This window comes from Peromyscus californicus, unplaced genomic scaffold (genome assembly GCF_007827085.1).
Source record: "Peromyscus californicus insignis strain IS unplaced genomic scaffold, ASM782708v3 Scaffold_8__1_contigs__length_139910024, whole genome shotgun sequence".
NCBI lineage: Eukaryota > Metazoa > Chordata > Mammalia > Rodentia > Cricetidae > Peromyscus > Peromyscus californicus.
Genome location: NW_026294606.1, coordinates 111275314 through 111293309, shown reverse-complemented (window position 1 = coordinate 111293309; position 17996 = coordinate 111275314). Strand labels below are relative to the sequence as shown.

The 17996-nt window shown below is 37.2% G+C and overlaps 1 pseudogene; it reads right to left on the bottom strand.

Moving 5' to 3' along the window:
• Positions 1-2969: 2969 nt before the first annotated feature.
• Positions 2970-17996, bottom strand: part of LOC128104579 (TGF-beta receptor type-1-like) — a 29304-nt pseudogene continuing 14277 nt past the window's right edge.

The window sequence follows — 17996 nt, the reverse complement described above, 5'->3', positions numbered from 1 at the left end:
TTAAAACTTAAAATGTGAATGTATTAGTAGAGTAGCTTGTTTTAATATATTTATATACTGTATTATGGCTAGGCAAAGTTAAAATCTAACTATCTTCTTCAAAATTTATCACTCACTTGAGGCAAACCTCTTTAAAATAATTTTCTCCAACTTTTTGCAATGTATGCTGCATTATTATTATCAGTGAATCACCTTAACAAGAAACATAAACTAGGACTTTCTTTTCTATCCAAATGTAATTTAGCACTCATCAACAAATCTTTCCCTAACTCTCACAATTCTTAAACTCACCAACCTCTTATAATCACTTTTATAATCTCATTTTTTTCTTTTTTCTTTTTTTTTATTTTTTAAATTTATTTTACATCCTGACGTAACATGGGTTGATAAACGGTCTTATCAATTAACAAAAAAAATCCAGAGCCAGATATTGGAGTAAAAGCCAAAAGATCAGAGAAACTGAACAAGCCACAGCCAAGCTCACCTTGCCAACTCCTCAGCCAATCTTGTTTCCATGAATCCTCAGACTGAAAGACTCTGAGTACTCACGCCTGAAGGTCTCAGTTGAGCTGCTGCCTTGTTCCTGTCTCCTTGTGCCTTATATATCATTCTCTACCCAGCCACATCACTTCTTGAGATTAAAGGCATGTGTGCTTCTCAAGCAAAGATATGAGATCTCGAGTGCTAGGATTAAAGGTGAGTACGGCCATATCTGGCTCTGTTCCCAGTGTGGCCTTGAACTCACAGAGATCCAGAGGGATCTCTGACTCTTGAACAATAGAATAAAAGGTGTGTGCCAACACAGTTTGGCATCTATGAAAAATCTAATGGTTGGTTCTGCCCTCTGATCCCCAGATAAGTTTATTAGGGTACACAATATATCATCACATGTCCCCTTTTTTGTCTAAAATAATAAAAGAAGGTTATAACTAATATAAGAACAACTATATACAATAAGTAGAATAAGTATAGACAATATATACAGTCAAGAATTACATTAACAATGTCTAGTCCATTAACATATGACAGATTCAGAGAAAAAAATTACATTATTCATCCTACTTTGGTGAGTCCAAAATGTTGTACCAAATTCACTTTGTATCTTAACTTGTATCACCAACATAAAACAACTTTTGATGTCTTTCAAACCTATACACTTTACACCTCTTAGTGAGTTTCTTTTCTGAATTTGTTAACAAGGAAAATTATAACTATCTAATCTTCAACTCCCTCAGAGACCCAAGAAGGAAATAGTATTAACTGAGTAAGTAGGAAGTGTAAACAAGTGACTTCCAAAAAATATGAGAAATGACAAAAACAGATGGCTGCCTGGACAGTCCCCCAAGATTTCTTTGCAACATTGAGGCATTCATCTTTGGCCGGTAGGCCTAGTATATCTGACATACTCATCTGTGAAGCAAGACTTTCTAAAGAGCCTTCCTATCTTGTCCTGGCAAGGATCAGCAGTCCTTTTCTTTAAGTCCTGCTTATCCATTTTGGACAGCTTAGTGTCTGTAGTCCAAGAAAGGCCACTTTCTTGCCAAGTGGCTAACTTTTGCCATAATGAAAGTAAACTCCATAAGAAGTTTCTTCAATGCCCATCATCTTCTTTAAAGTAGATTCTAGGTACTGCCAGAAGCAGACACATTTCATAGTCATAAAAAAGAATCTATATTATTAAAACATCTTAAATGCCATATTCTATAAATCTCTGAAGTGTTTGAAGATGACCTGTCTATCTAAAATATATTTCTGTTTAACCTTGAAAACATATATAATAAGACAAGTTTGATTGTAATGCCATTAACTTTCATTTCTTATATCCTAATTAGTTGGTAATGATAACTTTCAAGGACTAGCAATTTGCATTACATTGTTAAATGAACTGTATAGGTACAATACCTTGAACAAGATTAGAAATATATGTACAGTATTTTCTAACAAAATCAATCTCAAATTTATATCAATATACATATCTATATATAATATACAAAAATCCAATCCAATGTAAATCCAATTTAAAACTAGTAGTTGCCTTTTAAAACTAGATTCAATAATCTACTTTTTATCTTATCATATCCATATTCTATTTTTCTTCTTTTTAGAGTAGATTCAACAATCTATTCTTTTTCTATTATTTCTATATCTTTTTTTAAGAGTAGATTCAATAATCTACCTCTTATATATATCCTCTTTTTTCTTTTTCTTTTTTTTTTGAAACAAGAACCCTGAATCTAATCTCCTTGTTTAGCTTTTTTTCCTGACCAATATCAATTAACAACTATTCTATCATTTCTATATCTTTTTTAAGAACAGATTCAATAATCTACCTTTTATCTTATATTTATATTCTCTTTTTTTTCTCTTCAGAGTAGATTCAATAATCAACGTCTTATTTATATCTTCTTTTTTTTCTTTTCTTTTCTTTTTTTTCAAGAACCCCGATTCTAATTTCCTTTGCTTAGCATTTTTCCTGATCATTAACAACTAACAACTTGTAACCAACCATCTTAAACAATAATAGTTATCCATAACCCATTGAATTACCAAACACCACCTGCCCCACCTCTTGGGAATGTGTGCATCATGTTCTTAAAATTGCTTTCTGCTGTCTGGCGGGGTGAAGGCATCTTTAGGGGATACTGAAAAGAAAAATTTTGGGCTAATTGTCAAGTCCTGGGAGAGGTAGCTGTATCATTTGTTGTCTAGTCTCTGCATAATTCAAAAGTACAGGGCTTGTCTCAAGTCCTTGCTTGAGTAGTCTGTGAGGCTGGGTCATCTCATCTAGCCATCTTGAAATTGTCTTGAACAGTTTGTAGACCAAATCTGATCTTTGGGTGGTCTTTGTGAGCTTAGTGGTATTATAATCATCCTGATGGAATTGTCAATTATCACTGTGGGATTGCATCATCTTTTTGGAGACTTCAAAGTCACTGTTAGGTGTGGCCATAGATCACTGAAGAAAACTGTTAGTGTCTGTCTACTCTGTGGTTTGGAGCAGTAGCAATAGTTTCTATGTCAGAATCATGTCTCACAGCTAGTCCTAAGCTTGCAATACAGCAGGTTCTATTCTTCTTCACCAGGATATTCTTTGATTTCAAATCTCTGTGAGCAATAACTGGCTTTCCTTGGGTACCAACAATCTCCATGTGAAGATGGGCAAGACCGCTTGCTGTGGACAGAGCGAGTGTGATCACTCCTTCCACTGTAACAGTGTATCTATTCAAGTCATCAAAAAGGGATCCATGCTCCTGGTAATCTGACACCAGCCATAGCTGAGCTCATGTGCCATTGTCTTTGTTGTCTGCTGCTATAATCATAGGATGTTTTCATGGCGTAACATTACAGTCTGATAAATCTATGCTTCTCGGAACCATGAACATTCTTTCCTAGAAAAGAATATCTTCACAGCAGTTTCTTCTCCCTGCCACTTGCCTCACCAAACTTATCCAAACCGACATTCACCAATGCTTTCTTATAACACAACAGTCCTGGCAATTGTTCTCTGAACAAGCAGCTGTAAATCCTTCCTCCCTGGTAGCAGCATCACTGCTACCACCAACACAATGAGAAGCAGCTAGCAACTAGTAGCAGCAGCCACTACCATCTCCATGGTCCCACTGCCACCGTTTGTGGCCTGGGCTAGCCCTGACTGCAGCTTCTTCTTGGCAAGCCTCCCAGGCTGACCTTGAACTTGGGATCCTCCTTCCTCTGCCTCCTTCAGCAAATCTTACCTGCATGCCACATGCAGCTCTGACCAGAGCTAGGGACTGCATGGCCACAGGCATGGGGCTTTTTTGTGAATTCATGCCACAAACATTGGGTTGCCAGATGTAACACCAATCTTAAAATGTTTTATAATTAAAAAAAAAAACAAAACTGAAGCCAGATATTGCGGTGAAAACTGAAAGATCAGAGAAACAGAACAAGCCACAGCCAACTTCACCTTGCCAACTCCTTAGCTAATTCTGTTTCCATGAATCCCCAGACTGAAAGCCTGAGTCCTCACTCCAAGGGTCTCAATTGAACTGCTGCTTAGTTCCTGTCTCCTCAAGCCTTATATGCCATTCTCCACCCAGCCATGTCACTTCCTGGCATTAAAAGCATATGTGCTTCCCAAGCAAAGACATGAGCACTCATGTGCTGGGATTAAAGGTATGTGCTGCCACTGTCTGGCCTCTATGTCTAATCTAGTGGCTAGCTTTGTCCTCTGATCCCCACATAAGTTTATTAGGGTACACAATATATACCCTGAGCACAGTTTCCCCTCTCTCCTCTTCCCCAATATCCCCTACCTCCCCTTTACATATACCCCCATCTATTCCTCTGTTTTTGTTAAAAAAGGGGCAGGCCTTCCATGGGTATCAGCAAGGCATGGCATATCAAGCTGCCATAAGACTAAGCACTGCCTCCCCCTGTATTAAGGCTGGGCAAGGCAATCCAGTATGAGGAATAGGTTCCCAAGGGCCAGGAAAAGTGTTAGGGACAGCCCCTGCTCCCATTGTAAGGATTCCCACAAGCAGACAAATCTATATAACTGTCACATATATGTAGAGGGCCTAGGCTGGTCCCATGCTAACTCCCTGTTTCCTATGAGCCTGGTTAGTTGTTTCTGTGGGTTTTCTTGTGATGTTCTTGACCCCCCCTTGCTCCTACAATCCCTTCTTCCTCTCTTCATTAGGATTCCCTGAGTTCAGGCTATTGTTTTGCTATGGGTCTTTGCATCTGTTTCCATCAGTTACTAGATGAAGACTCTCTGATCACAATTGGGATAGTCACTAATCTGATTATAGGAGATGGCTAGTTTAGGCTATGTATCCACTATTGCTAGGAGTCTTAGCTGGGGTAATCCTTGTAGATTCCTGGGATTTTCCCATACACAGTTTTCTACTTGGCCCCCCAAAACCTTCCCTTTCCAGTCATCTCTTTCAGTACCCTCACCTTCCAGCCACACCCCAACTTGATCCCTCAAGTTCCCATTCCCACCTGCCACTAAGTCTACCCAGGAGATCTCTGTAAATGAAATTCTAAACAGTCTTATTAAATAAGAAACACAGAGCCAAATGCAGAGTTAAAAGCCCAGAGATCAGAGCAGTATCCAAGAGCTAAGACTACCTTATCGTACCACTTACTGCCATCCTTCCCCTGAAAGAGAGATCTTCTTCCTGTGTCCTGTCTTTTTATTGCCTTTATGTTCTCCCTTCTCATTGGCTCTAAACCCCACCACATGATTTCCTCATCACCGCCTGCCTATACAGACCTCCAGGTCTCTATGGTTGGTGCTGGGATTAAAAGTTCAGGTCACCTTGCTTTGGATGTGTCCTTGACCACAGAGACTCTGCTTGCCATGTGATTGGATTAAGGCCATGTGCTACCACTGTCTGACTCCCGCTTATGGCTCCCTGTGACTTCTGATCTCCAGGCAACTTTATTAACATACAAATAAAATCACATTTCAGCACAAATAAAATATCACCATAGATCTCTTCAATTTTTCCTTCCCAGGGAAATCCTTGTGACCCAACTTGGGCACTCCTTGTTATCTAACCTCTCTGGGTCTGTAGATTGTAGCATGATTATCAAATACTTTACAGTTCTTATCAACTTATGATTGACTACATACCATGCTTGTCTTTCTGGGTCTGGGTTATCTCACTCAGGATGCTAATATCAACTTTTATTAGATGAACAGGTTCTAGACTCCACACATGGGTGAGACTATGTTGTACTTACACTTCTTGTTGGCTTGTTTTCCTTATCAAGATATTTCACAGTTCCTTCTATGCTGTCTCAAATGACAGAGTTTCTTTCTGTGGTTTGACTATTCTCAATAGCACTCCCATGCTGTGGGATGGTCTGTATGTCAAATGTGTTGCTGATTGGTCAATAAATAAATCACTGATTGGCCAGTGGCCAGGCAGGAAGTATAGGTGGGACTAACAGAGAGGAGAACTGAGAGAACAGGAAGCTGGGTGAGGGAGACACTGCCAGCCGCCACCATGACAAGCCGCATGTGAAGATGCCGGTAAGCCCAGCCATGTAGCAAGGTATAGATATATGGAAATGGATTAATTTAAGCTGTAAGAACAGTTAGCAAGAAGCCTGCCACGGCCATACAGTTTGTAACCAATATAAATCTCTGTGTTTACTTGGTTGGGTCTGAGCGGCTGTGGGACTGGCGGGTGACAAAGATTTGTCCTGACTGGGCAAGGCAGGAAAACTCTAGCTACACTGCCATAAAAATGTGAGTACAAATATCTGTTTAATATGCTGATTTGATTCCCTGTGGACATATTCCATATTCCATATATTGCTAGATCATGTATTAGTTCCAATTATAATATTTTACAAAACCGCTATATTGTTTTCTAAAACTGGACCGAATTTACATCTCTACTGGTGGTATAGAAGGCTTCTTCTTTCTCCATAGAATCGCCAACAATTGATATTTTCACTCTTTAGGATAGCAGCAGCTCTACTAGAGTGAGGTGATATGTCATCATTACGGTTTGATTCGTACTTCTCTGATTACTAGCATTATTGATTGTGTCTTTCACATATCTGTTAACTATTAATGTGCCTTCTTTTGAGAAATATCTATTTGGGTACACTGCCTGCCTCAGTTGGGGTTTCTTTTGCTGAGATGACACACCATGGCCAAAACAAGATGGGGAAGGAAGAATTTATTTCCCTTATACGTCCATATCACTGTTCATAATCAGAGAAAGTCAGAACCAGACCTCAAGCAGGACTGGACCCTGGAGGCAGGAACTGATATGGAGGCCATGGAGGTATAAAGCTTACTGGCTTGCTTACCATGACTTATTTGTCTGTTTTCTTTTAGAATCAGGACCACCATCCCAGGACTGGCACCACACATACACACATAATGAGCAGTCCTCCTCCCCATAAATCATTAATTATGAAATATCATACAGGCTTGCTAAAGTCGATTCATATGGAGAATTTTCTCAACTGAAGCTCCCTCTTCTCTAATGACTAAAATTGTGTTAAGTTAATATAAATCTAGCCAGTATACTACCCATTTTTAAATGATATTATTTGGTTTACATGGGAAAATATTTAATTATTGATATATTCTATGTATCAACCCTGTCCAATATATAATTTATAAGTATTTTCACTCATTCTGTAGGATTATTTGCTTTGTTTCATGATTTCTTTTTTCTGTACAGAGATTTTTACTTTACTGTGCTATCACTCGTGTATATTTACTTTTGTTTCCTGGTTTTTAGCATCTTCTTCTTTTTAGCATCTTCTTCCATATGATTCCTTGCTTATATCTCTGTCTTGAATCTTTTCCTTGATTTTTTTTTGTCTAGAAATTTTGTATTTTTACGTATTGCATTTAAGTCTTTCCACCATTTTGTAACTGATGAGAGACAGGTGTCCAGTTTTGTTTTTCTGCATTAGATATACAACTTTTAGAGTGAAATACTGAAAGAATAATCTACACGAGTAAGGGGTCTTGAAAGTTATATATATTAAAATATGACTTATTAGACTGGCTTACATAATATGATCTAGATGGTTGGAAAGTGGCTCTTTTCACATAGGCGTGGCTGAGAATCTGAGAGCTGCTCAGTTCCTGAGGCTGGATGCCTCAGCATCTGCAGCCCAAAGAAGGTGGATTCTGATGTTAGGAAGGGATACAGTAGCACCAGCATAGATGAATTTTGCAGCAAGTCACACACACACACACACACACACACACACACACACACACACACACATCCTTAGATTTTTTTCCTTCTTCAAATTTCCTTTTATCTGGACTGCCACTGGGAGCTTCTTCCCACATTTATAATGGCCTTCCCATTTTTTAAGTAACCTGACCAAGAAAATCCTTCATGGGTCTGTCAACCATGGGTCTGTCTTGCCATTAGTTGATTCAGGGTTCACTCAAGTTGATAAACAAGATGAGCATGACATTATGCTTTCTCCATGGCCTGCTATTGTTGAAATCAGTTGGCTGACACATGCGTTTACTTCTAATCTGTCTATTAGCTTCGATTTTTCTGTTCATCTGTTTATACATCAATCATAAATTGTTCGCATTGTGTAGCTTTGTGCTACATTTTGAGTCAGTGCAATTTGTCCTTCTTTATCATGTTACTCAAGGTGGCAAGTAGTTTAATATTTTTTCTGTGTATATATAATTATTTAGAATCTCACTTTCTAGTGTTGTAAAGAATACCATTGGTAGTATAATAGGGTGGTACTTGAATATTTTAAATGATATACTATGGAAGTGGCTAACACTTAGCCTTCTGTGTAGATGGTACTCCAAATTATTGATCCTTCATAAGAAGCCATACCTTAAAATTTGCTTAGAATACAAGGCTTAATTTTAAATTGAATTCTGCAGCTTGCTAGGGATTTCTATTTGTCTGATTTTTGTAACTCAAATTGCTGAAAGGTCTTTTAATTAAAAAAAAAAAAACGGGAACCTAATGTTGGGGTAACTGCTGAAAGATCAGAGAGACAAAGGAACAAGCCACTGCCACATCTCGCCTCTCCAACTCCATGAATCCTCTGACTGAATGAATGCCTCTGAGTCCTCAGCTGAAAGCTCTCCAGTCAAAAAAGCCTTTAGTTCCTGTCTCTTTATGTCTTATATACCTATCTCTGCCCAGCCATATCACTTTCTTCTTAATGCTGGGATTAAAGGCATGTGACTTCCCAAACAAAAGCATGTGACTCCCAAGTACTGGGATTAAAGGTGTGTGCCACCACTGGCTCTGTTTCTTTCCTAGACTAAATCAATCTCATGTAGTCCAGGGTGGCTTTGAACTCACAGAGAGTCAGATGGATCTCTGACTCCCAAGTGCTAGGATTAAATGTGTGTGCCACCACTGCCTGGCATCTATGTTTAATCTAGTGGCTTGTTCTGTTCTCTGATCTTTAGGCAAATTTTTTTAGGGTCCACAATATATCACCACAGATTTTGTTAAATTTAAAAGCTGGTACTTACTGTCTGTGAAATAAAGGTCTTTGGCACATGTTGCATGTCTATATGTGACCAACAAACATAGATAGTACTCATTAGTGACAAAATACATTCTTCAAAGTAGTAAAAGTGTGGTTTATGGGATGAAATCACACCATTATCTGATTGTGCTTCATCAAATAGGGACAGGACAGCTACAAATAGATACAAGGAATCTGGTCCTGATATTCTTAATTATATTCCTGGGACCAACCCTCTTCAAATAATCAAGAAATTCAGAATTGCTTAAGGCTTAGAGACTGATTCTTTTCAGATAACTCTAGTAATAGGGCATCTGTGTATGTTTTGGGAGGGTAAGATTCTATTACTTTGTTTCTCAGCCTTGGATATTTATTTTCCATTCTATTAAATACAGGACATGGAACTGTAGACAATGATCAAAAGACTAAGTAGAAGGTTGGCAAAACATGCATGAACTAGTAGGAGCTTTATTACTTATATTAAGTAAGCAGAATAATAATTATTTGTGTAGCATTTCAATGTTTACAAACCATTTATTGTACTAAGTTTCTGTGAACAAGTTAGAACTTACATTCTTATTTGTGTCCTATTAACTAGGAATCCAAGGCTAGAACAGCTAAATTAGTGCTACAAAATCCTTCAGCATCTCATTCATCTTTTCATTCCAACCTCTTAGTGCATGCTGCCTGCTCTATTTGCAATTTGCTTTTTTTCTGATCTTTTACCACTTTGTATTGTTACTTCCTTCTTAGCTCTCATTTTCCCTTCTTAAATGTTATAGCTTTGGGAGAGTGTAACTTCCTACATAACACTATGATTTTATATATGCCATTTTTACACATGCATATATTACCTTTCATTCAAAGTATAATTACTGCTAATTTCATCATTGTTATTTGAACATGTGCTCTCCTTTCAATTATAAGTTCCCTGAGTTTAAGAATTCTATGCCTTGGTATTCATTGTAGCTTGGTCCCAAGTTAGTACTCCATATATAACCAAGACTTGTAATTATTTATATCATAAATGAAGGCAACTAAAAAACATTAAATGCTAGTCTTTTGATATAAAGTGAATTAGTAGAATTGAATAGAATTCCAATTTTAGATTTACAGTTAGTTATCATTCGTAAAGTCTATTCTTTTCCTGTTCGTTATTTATGAATATAATTAATATACCCCTTATTTTCAGAAGCACTTTTTCATTAATTATCTCACTTTAAACTGAAAATGTCTTCCTGGAAACCAGCTCCAAGGTCATATAAAACAGGAATGTCAGGTTTATCTCAGCAATGGACCCATTTTTCAGTAACAATTTACTGCATTAGTTACCATTTTCATTAGGTTAGCAGATTATGGCATAAAGAAGGTAGAGAGAGATTTGTATTGGCTCATGTGGGATATAGTCCATCCCACTTGGGAATGCACGGCAGGTTTCACAGTGGTTGAAATGTGATGCTAAGTCTTGTTACATGGCACCCACCAGGAAGTAAAGAGAGCTGGGGCCCAAAGCATGACCAGAAAAAAAGCATACATAGGCCATTTTCTATATACTCATTTTGCCCAGGAGTTTGGATTTCCTAATGGTTACACAAACTCACATATTAGTGCTACCAGTGTGGGACCATGTTTTTAAATATCCGAGTCTAAGGAGAGCATTATATATCCAAAAAAATGAGAAAAGAAAAGGTGTGTTTGGGGTAGGTGGTGGTAAATGAGACTGTTTTGAGTCACTCTCTGGTCTATGGTCCAGAGAATGCTGGTGAAGGTTCTTCAACTTATGATCATATGGTCTCATCTTTAATTTTGTTACTTTACTTACTTTCTCAATAATAAAAAAGAAATATATTAGCCATGTAAAATAAAAATGTTTAGTATGTTATACATGTTGATACAACTAAAGAAACATGAAATTTAAGTGTTATATTCATGATCAAAAAAGGCATCTTCAAAGTGTTTGTACTTTCCCTTTCTTTTTCTAATTTTGGAGACTGGAGCTTGGGCAAACATTTGGAAGGATTGGGTAAGAAATTATATGATATGTACAAAGAGACAATCACTGAAAATATTTGAATGATATAAAAAAATGTTGCATAACGATAATGTAGAATACCTGGGAAGGACAAAGGTCATCTGATTTGTCATTATTGTTCCATCCAGACACTTGTTTTCTTACTCCCCTACAAGTGGGTCCTTAGAACACCATGGTAGAAGGGACATTTCCTATGGTCAAAGGTCAAAAATATCTGAGCGAGAGATATTGGGACCATGACTGGAAAAAGCACAGGAACAAATAGCCAAACTAGTGGAAACGCACGAACTGTGAACAATGGCAGAGGAATCCCCATGGAACTGGACCAGGCCCTCTGGATAAGTGAGACAGTTGATTAGCTTGAACTATTTAGGAGGCCCCCAGGCAATGGAGCTGGGACCTGTCCTTGGTGCATGGGCTGGGTTTTGAAGCCTGGGGCCTATGCTAGGACACTTTGCTCAGCCTTGGTGTAGGGAGGAGGGGACTGGACCTGCCTAGACTGAGTCTACCAGGCTGGGCTGACTCCCCAGGGGAGACGTTGCCTTGGAGGAAGTGGGAATGGGGGGTGGGTTGGGGGAAAAGGCGGGGGGGGGGGGGGGGGGGGGGGGGGGGGGGGGGAGGGAGAGGGGAGGACAAGGGAATTCGTGACTAATATGTAAAATTAAGTTAATTATAAATTAAAAATACTATTAAAAAAAAGAACACACACACACACATACAAAAATATCTGAACAAACAAAATTTACCAAGTTACTCCCAGTTTGTTGTGATTAGGTTATTTCACCTTTGTGACCAATCATTTTTCTAAATGGTTGTCCAAGGCTGTCTAATTTGTATGAATCTATGGGTCTTGGTTTTGGAAGTTCCTAGTGCCACACAAAATTTTATTTAAATAAATTTCTAAAATTTTCCCATGCTAATCTGTTACAGGTGTATTAGTCTTGAACTTTACTAACCTTGCTAAAATAGACAAAAACATAATATATAGATGCACACACACATAATGTGTGTGTGTGTGTGTGTGTGTGTGTGTGTGTGTGTGTGTACACACACAAAGTTCTGTGGTGTCATAGTTGGAGATAGATTTGTGTCAGGTGGTGCCTTTAATTCACTCCAAACTAAATTCTAAAGAAACTATCTATTAGAGGTAAACTGTGGCCTTAAATTAGAAATCTGTCTCATTCATACCTAAATGATTGTAATGAGATTGTAAAAATATTAATTTGACTGTGATATTTAGGGCAGTGGCATCATTCTTCCCAAAGGCATATATTCATTCAGTTTTGAAGCATAGAAATTCTACATTTATGTTTTTTTCCTAGCAGCTGACATAAGAGTTCATTGTTATTTACATTGATAACAGTCCAAAAATCAATCTGAGCCACTGCCTCTCTGCTCCTGAGTGGCTAAAGAGACTGACACACAGGAAAAGTCTAGTGTAAGAAAGGCACCTGTCAGGATATCGAACGCCTTGCCCTAAGGCTATAAACAGCCCTGGAGAATTTGTCTCCTGATGTAGTATGTCTAACTTGTCTCGTTCACTGACTATGTTGACATGAATTGCATGACAGAAGAATGGAAAGGGAAGGAGTTGCAAGAATTTTTATGTCCTATTGACAATATATTCATTGCTGTATGAAACAAGGATAAAAGATCCTTTCAACTGTGATTTATAAATGTGAACAATCACAAATAGAAGAAAAAAATCAAGTTAGACCATTATGCATGTTTTCAATAGATCCTCTGAAGATGTGCATATGATACACTTCCTATGGAAATAAATTCCAGACAACCTTTCCTAGCAGGAGAATGGCTCCTCCTATGGCAGAAGCTCACCAGACTGCTTTGTTTTAGTGGTCAACCATCTTCTTTTCTCTATTGTCCATATATCAGAAAATCAAACAATAGAAAATGAGTGGAATTAGCTCTGTGTTGCTACAAGTGATGGTAATCCACTAAAACATGTGAGAGAAGTATTTGGAAACAATCTAAATCAAAGACTTTATCATGATGACATTGCTCCTCTAGGGGCATTAGTGGTTCCTCTTGAATGGATTTTATTGAGATCCTACTTTGCATACTGGAGTTTTTGGCTCTTAATGCATGTGTTCTTTTTAACAGTAATTATATTTTAAATCCTTAGTAGGATAGGCAAAAAAAAAGAGAAGAAATAAATTCTCAATTCTTTTTTTTCCTAAAGCATAGAATATATTATTCCTCTATGCTAAACTGACTGAAGAAACTCTTACCACATTAATCTTATGACCTTGAACTTGGTCAGCAGTCCTACCTTTCTAGTATGGCTCTTTGTTACAACCTTACCCTTAATTCTCTCTCTCTCTCTCTCTCTCTCTCTCTCTCTCTCTCTCTCTCTCTCTCTCTCTCTCATATATATATATATATGCATATATATATATATGCATGTATAATATATCTTTTTCAATTCTGTGGTTTGAATATAGAGATCAGAGGACAAATGTATGGGTTAGTTCTCATCTTGCTGGTTAATTGAACTCTGCTTGCCAAGCTTGCCAGTATGTTCCTTTACCACTGATCCATCTTAGTTTTCATAAGACTATTTTTCTTTTACATTGGTTTTTGTCCTTGAGATTTCCCAATGGCTTGAATTTCAATGTTGCATTTTCAGTTTAGGAACATTCCTTGGATATCCATAATTACAATTAGCAGTGTCTGGAAATATAACTGGATGCTACTTTTAAAACTCTTGGCATTCATAAGATAGAAGTCAGTCATTATTACTCAATCTCAGTTTCAGGTTGCAACTGGTATGTGCTCTCTTCCCCCATCATCTACCATGGATCAAAATTGTGTGATAAAGTTAGCAACAATAGTGATAAATATTATGGAATAATCTAGGACTGACAATGTCTAAGGAAAACTAGCAATTTATATAGTCTTTGTTTTTCAGTTTTTTTTTTTTTTTTTCGAGACAGGGTTTCTCTGTGTAGCTTTGTGCCTTTCCTGGATCTCACTCTATAGACCAGGCTGGCCTCGAACTCACAAAGATCCACCTGCCTCTGCCTCCCGAGTGCTGGGATTAAAGGCGTGCACCACCACCACCCGGCTTTATATAGTCTTCTTACAGATAAAAAGTAAAGATTAAATTATACAACAAGGTCTCTACAAATAGCTTACATCAAGTTTAGGGGAAAAAAGTAAAGAGATGAAGTCATTAAATTAGAGAGAAACTCATTTGTCCATAATCCAAATGAACAATTAAAGGTGAGAAATGAAAGTCTTGAAGCAATATGAATTTAAAAACAGTCAAGCTATACTTTTATCAGAGATACCCCCCCTCTGTAGTTCCTAATCTATAGGAACCAATGCAAGAGTGTAGATTTGGAACTAATCAACATTCTTAGTGATGAAGTAAATTATTTTATGATATGTAGGGCATAAGGTAAAAGAGCTATAATTGAGTTTTGACAGAAAATATTGCCAACTGCTCTTTGAAGAGTTTCTATATTCACTGGTAATACTAAGAACAGTACTAGTCAAACCATGGTAATCAAATCAAGTTATAAAAGTGCGATATGTTATAAAAGCCATTAAGCTCACAAGAAGAGGTCATTTAAACACATTATTTGCAAGACTATTTTGCATCACATTTTTTATTAGCCTATATGCCTCAAAAGTTGATCACTGTCTTTATGAATAATCTAAATGGATAAGTCAGGGAAAGCAATATTGTTGAGAATTAGCAAGACTTTTAATGAAATCATGTTGCACTGGGATATATAAGTATTTCTTAATTAGGTTTTAGCTGCTGTGCCAAAATACCATGAACAAAACCAACTTGGGAGGAAAGGGTTTAGTAACTTGACCTCCCCAATCAGTCTATCATTGAGTAAAGTCAGGACACGAAGTCAAGCAGAAGGAAGAGCAGGAGCAGACAGGACCATTTCTTCCTACCTTGCTGAACATGGCTCACTCATCCTGCTTTCTTATATAGTCCAGGATCTCCTTCCCAATGGGAGCACCACCCACAGTTGGCTGGGCCCTTTTATACCTGTCATTAATTAAGAAAATGTCCCACAAACATTACTCACAGTCTCACACATAGAGATATTACTTACAATACTCAAAATCCAATCTGGTTGAGCCAATTCTATAAACGATGTTTTGTCTTCCCAGATAAGTCTAGTTTATGTGAAGTTGAAAAACTTACCAGCAAAAGATATGTCACTATAGCTGGAGTTTTTTCCAGTCCCGCTCAGGCCTGCAGCCACTCAGACCCAAGTAAACACACAGAGACTTATATTACTTCTAAACTGTTTGGCCATGGCAGGCTTCTTGCTATCTAATTCTTATGTCTTAAATTAACCCATTTCTATAAATGTATATCTTGCCACGTGGCTCATGGCTTACTCCATATCTTTACATCTTACTTCTCATGGAGGTGGCGGCGGCTGGCAGCATCTCCTGACTTAGCCTTCCACTTCCCAGAATTCTCTCTGCTTATCCCACCTATATTATAATTCCTGCTGGGCTACTGGCAAATCAGCATTTTATTTATCAGTCGATCAGAGCAGCATATTCACAGCATACAGAAAGACATCCCCAGCATGTTACATTTAAGATAAAATGTTCAGATTACACATATAAAACAAAAGAAGGAGATAATTAAGAATTTATTTATGGATATGAGAAGGAAATGACAATGTCAACAGAAAAAAGGGTGAAATGAAGAGGGGGGTATCATTTTGCATGAGGTAAGAAAAAGCTCCTGGCACCTAACTCTATAATGGCTCAATGAATCAATTGTCATCTCTATGCAATTTTCAGGAATGTATATTTGTTAATGATGTTTGATCAATAGGATTCTAAAAATAGTTCTACAAATGTCCTTCTTTTGGCTTTACACAAATTGATCTCAAAGAAATTTCAAACTAACAAAATGTTATTCTTCTTTAATCAGACAAATCTGATATCATAAATGAAAACCAAAAGAGAACAGTGATTACATAAATTACTGTCTTTGTTCCCATCATTTAAAAACAGATTGTGTTGATATTTAAGTGAGGCAGAATGAAGAAATGCTATAAATATTCAAAAACATCCCAGTAACAAAAGAATATTGATTTAATTATCTGTACCATGTAAATTTTATCTGTCTTAAAGATATTTGGTTATGTCTCTAAAAATAGTTACATGTATATTTAAGAGATGTAGCATTGAAAGAATTGATTTAAAATCCAGTATTAATCTATCAATTAGTATTTATCATATAATAAAATTTAATAAATTCAATTCTTCAATGCTAAATATGTTCAATGTATGCACATACATGTATGCACAGTGATCACAATGAAATACCTTGTCCTTTATACTCTTATTTTAAGAATGGACAGAGACTCCCACATTTCAGTACTTGAAGTAACAGGAGATTTCTCCCTCAGTGTCAGAGTGGATCTGACACTGAACTGCCATGAACTGCACAGTTTAGGAAGGATCTAATTGGGTATATGGGTAATGAAGAAAAGAGACACACAGAGACACTGAATAGGCAGTACACTCCAATAGAGGCACACCAACTGTAGCTGAGAAGTGTAGTGTATTTATTTTATATATCTGAATGAGGAGATGGGTTTGTTGTATACAGCTGATCAAGGAGGCAGATTGAGCTAATCTCAGTAGGAGAGTGCTGTAAGGGTGTAGTCTCAGAATACATTCACAGAGAGGAAGCTTTGGTGCACACTTTTTGTTCCCACTGTCCATAGCTACACATGGACCAAGGGAAGGCTTTGTTATTGTTGTGGAACCAAGGCATTGGAGTACTTGATTGGTCTCTTCCATATCAAAAATATATATTCACTCAGGACTTCATTTGTTCTTACATATTCACTCGGGACTTCAGCAGCTCCACACATGGTGGTGGTTTTGCTTTTCTTTTTCTTTTCAATAGCTGATGCTTGGTTCAAGTATTCTGATGATGCACACTTAAATTAGCTTCTAGGATCATAAATCCAATCTGCGTTCCCTAGAACAGGAAAGAGTGGAGGCAGAACATCCCCTTTATTGAAGCAGACTGCCACTCCACAGAATTGAATATCATGGATTGCAGTTCTTTTTTCGATAGCTTCCAATCTGGATAATACTTACCGTGTCAGCTTGTAGTAGATGTATCTAATTTAAATATAAAACCTCTACTGTTTTCAATACAAAGGAAGAGGAAGTTATTTAAATGTGTAAGCAAGCCTACTCTTGTATTCAGCATTATGAGGAATTCCTAATACCCAGGGTGTGGACACTCAAATAGCAAGGTGGTAGCATTACTAAAATAAATGTAAACAACCATAGTTGGCTCAAAAGATTTCTAAATTGCTATGGAAGCCACCTTGCAGAACTTGAGCACAAATAGAAACGAGATAGGGTAAAAGAATGAGAAAATTCAACACATGGGGAATAGTGAACTATAAATCAGTTTAGCCTTTTCCAAAAATCGCAACCATTTATCAAAAGTGAATTCCTTTATGATCTATTCATAGATGGCACTCCCTAGAGATGAAAGGATATGTTTAGTCATTCAATGATAGAAGTTAATTAATTAAAATTTGTAAGATCCCTCCAAGTATTCTGAACACTATACTTTACTTACCTGTTTTGAAAAAGAATTGGAATCATTGACAGAATTTCATTATATTTATCCAACAGGTATCAAAAAAAAAATGGCTTCCTGAGCATGTTCCACTGTAAGATAGTACTTATCCCAATTGCTTCTGAGTCTTCATCTCTATTTGGCTTATATTTAGAAAGAATTTGATATTATCAAAGAAACGACAGCACAAATCATAAGTGTCAACTCTCATAGTTCTAGGCTTTAACAGACTAAGATGAATGACTTCATCAGTGAATAAATCATTACTAATCATAATGTGTGCATGTGCATGGATTGTGCAATTGAGACTAGAGGCACTGCAGCTTGCCCAAAACTAATTGCTAAGAATGTGCC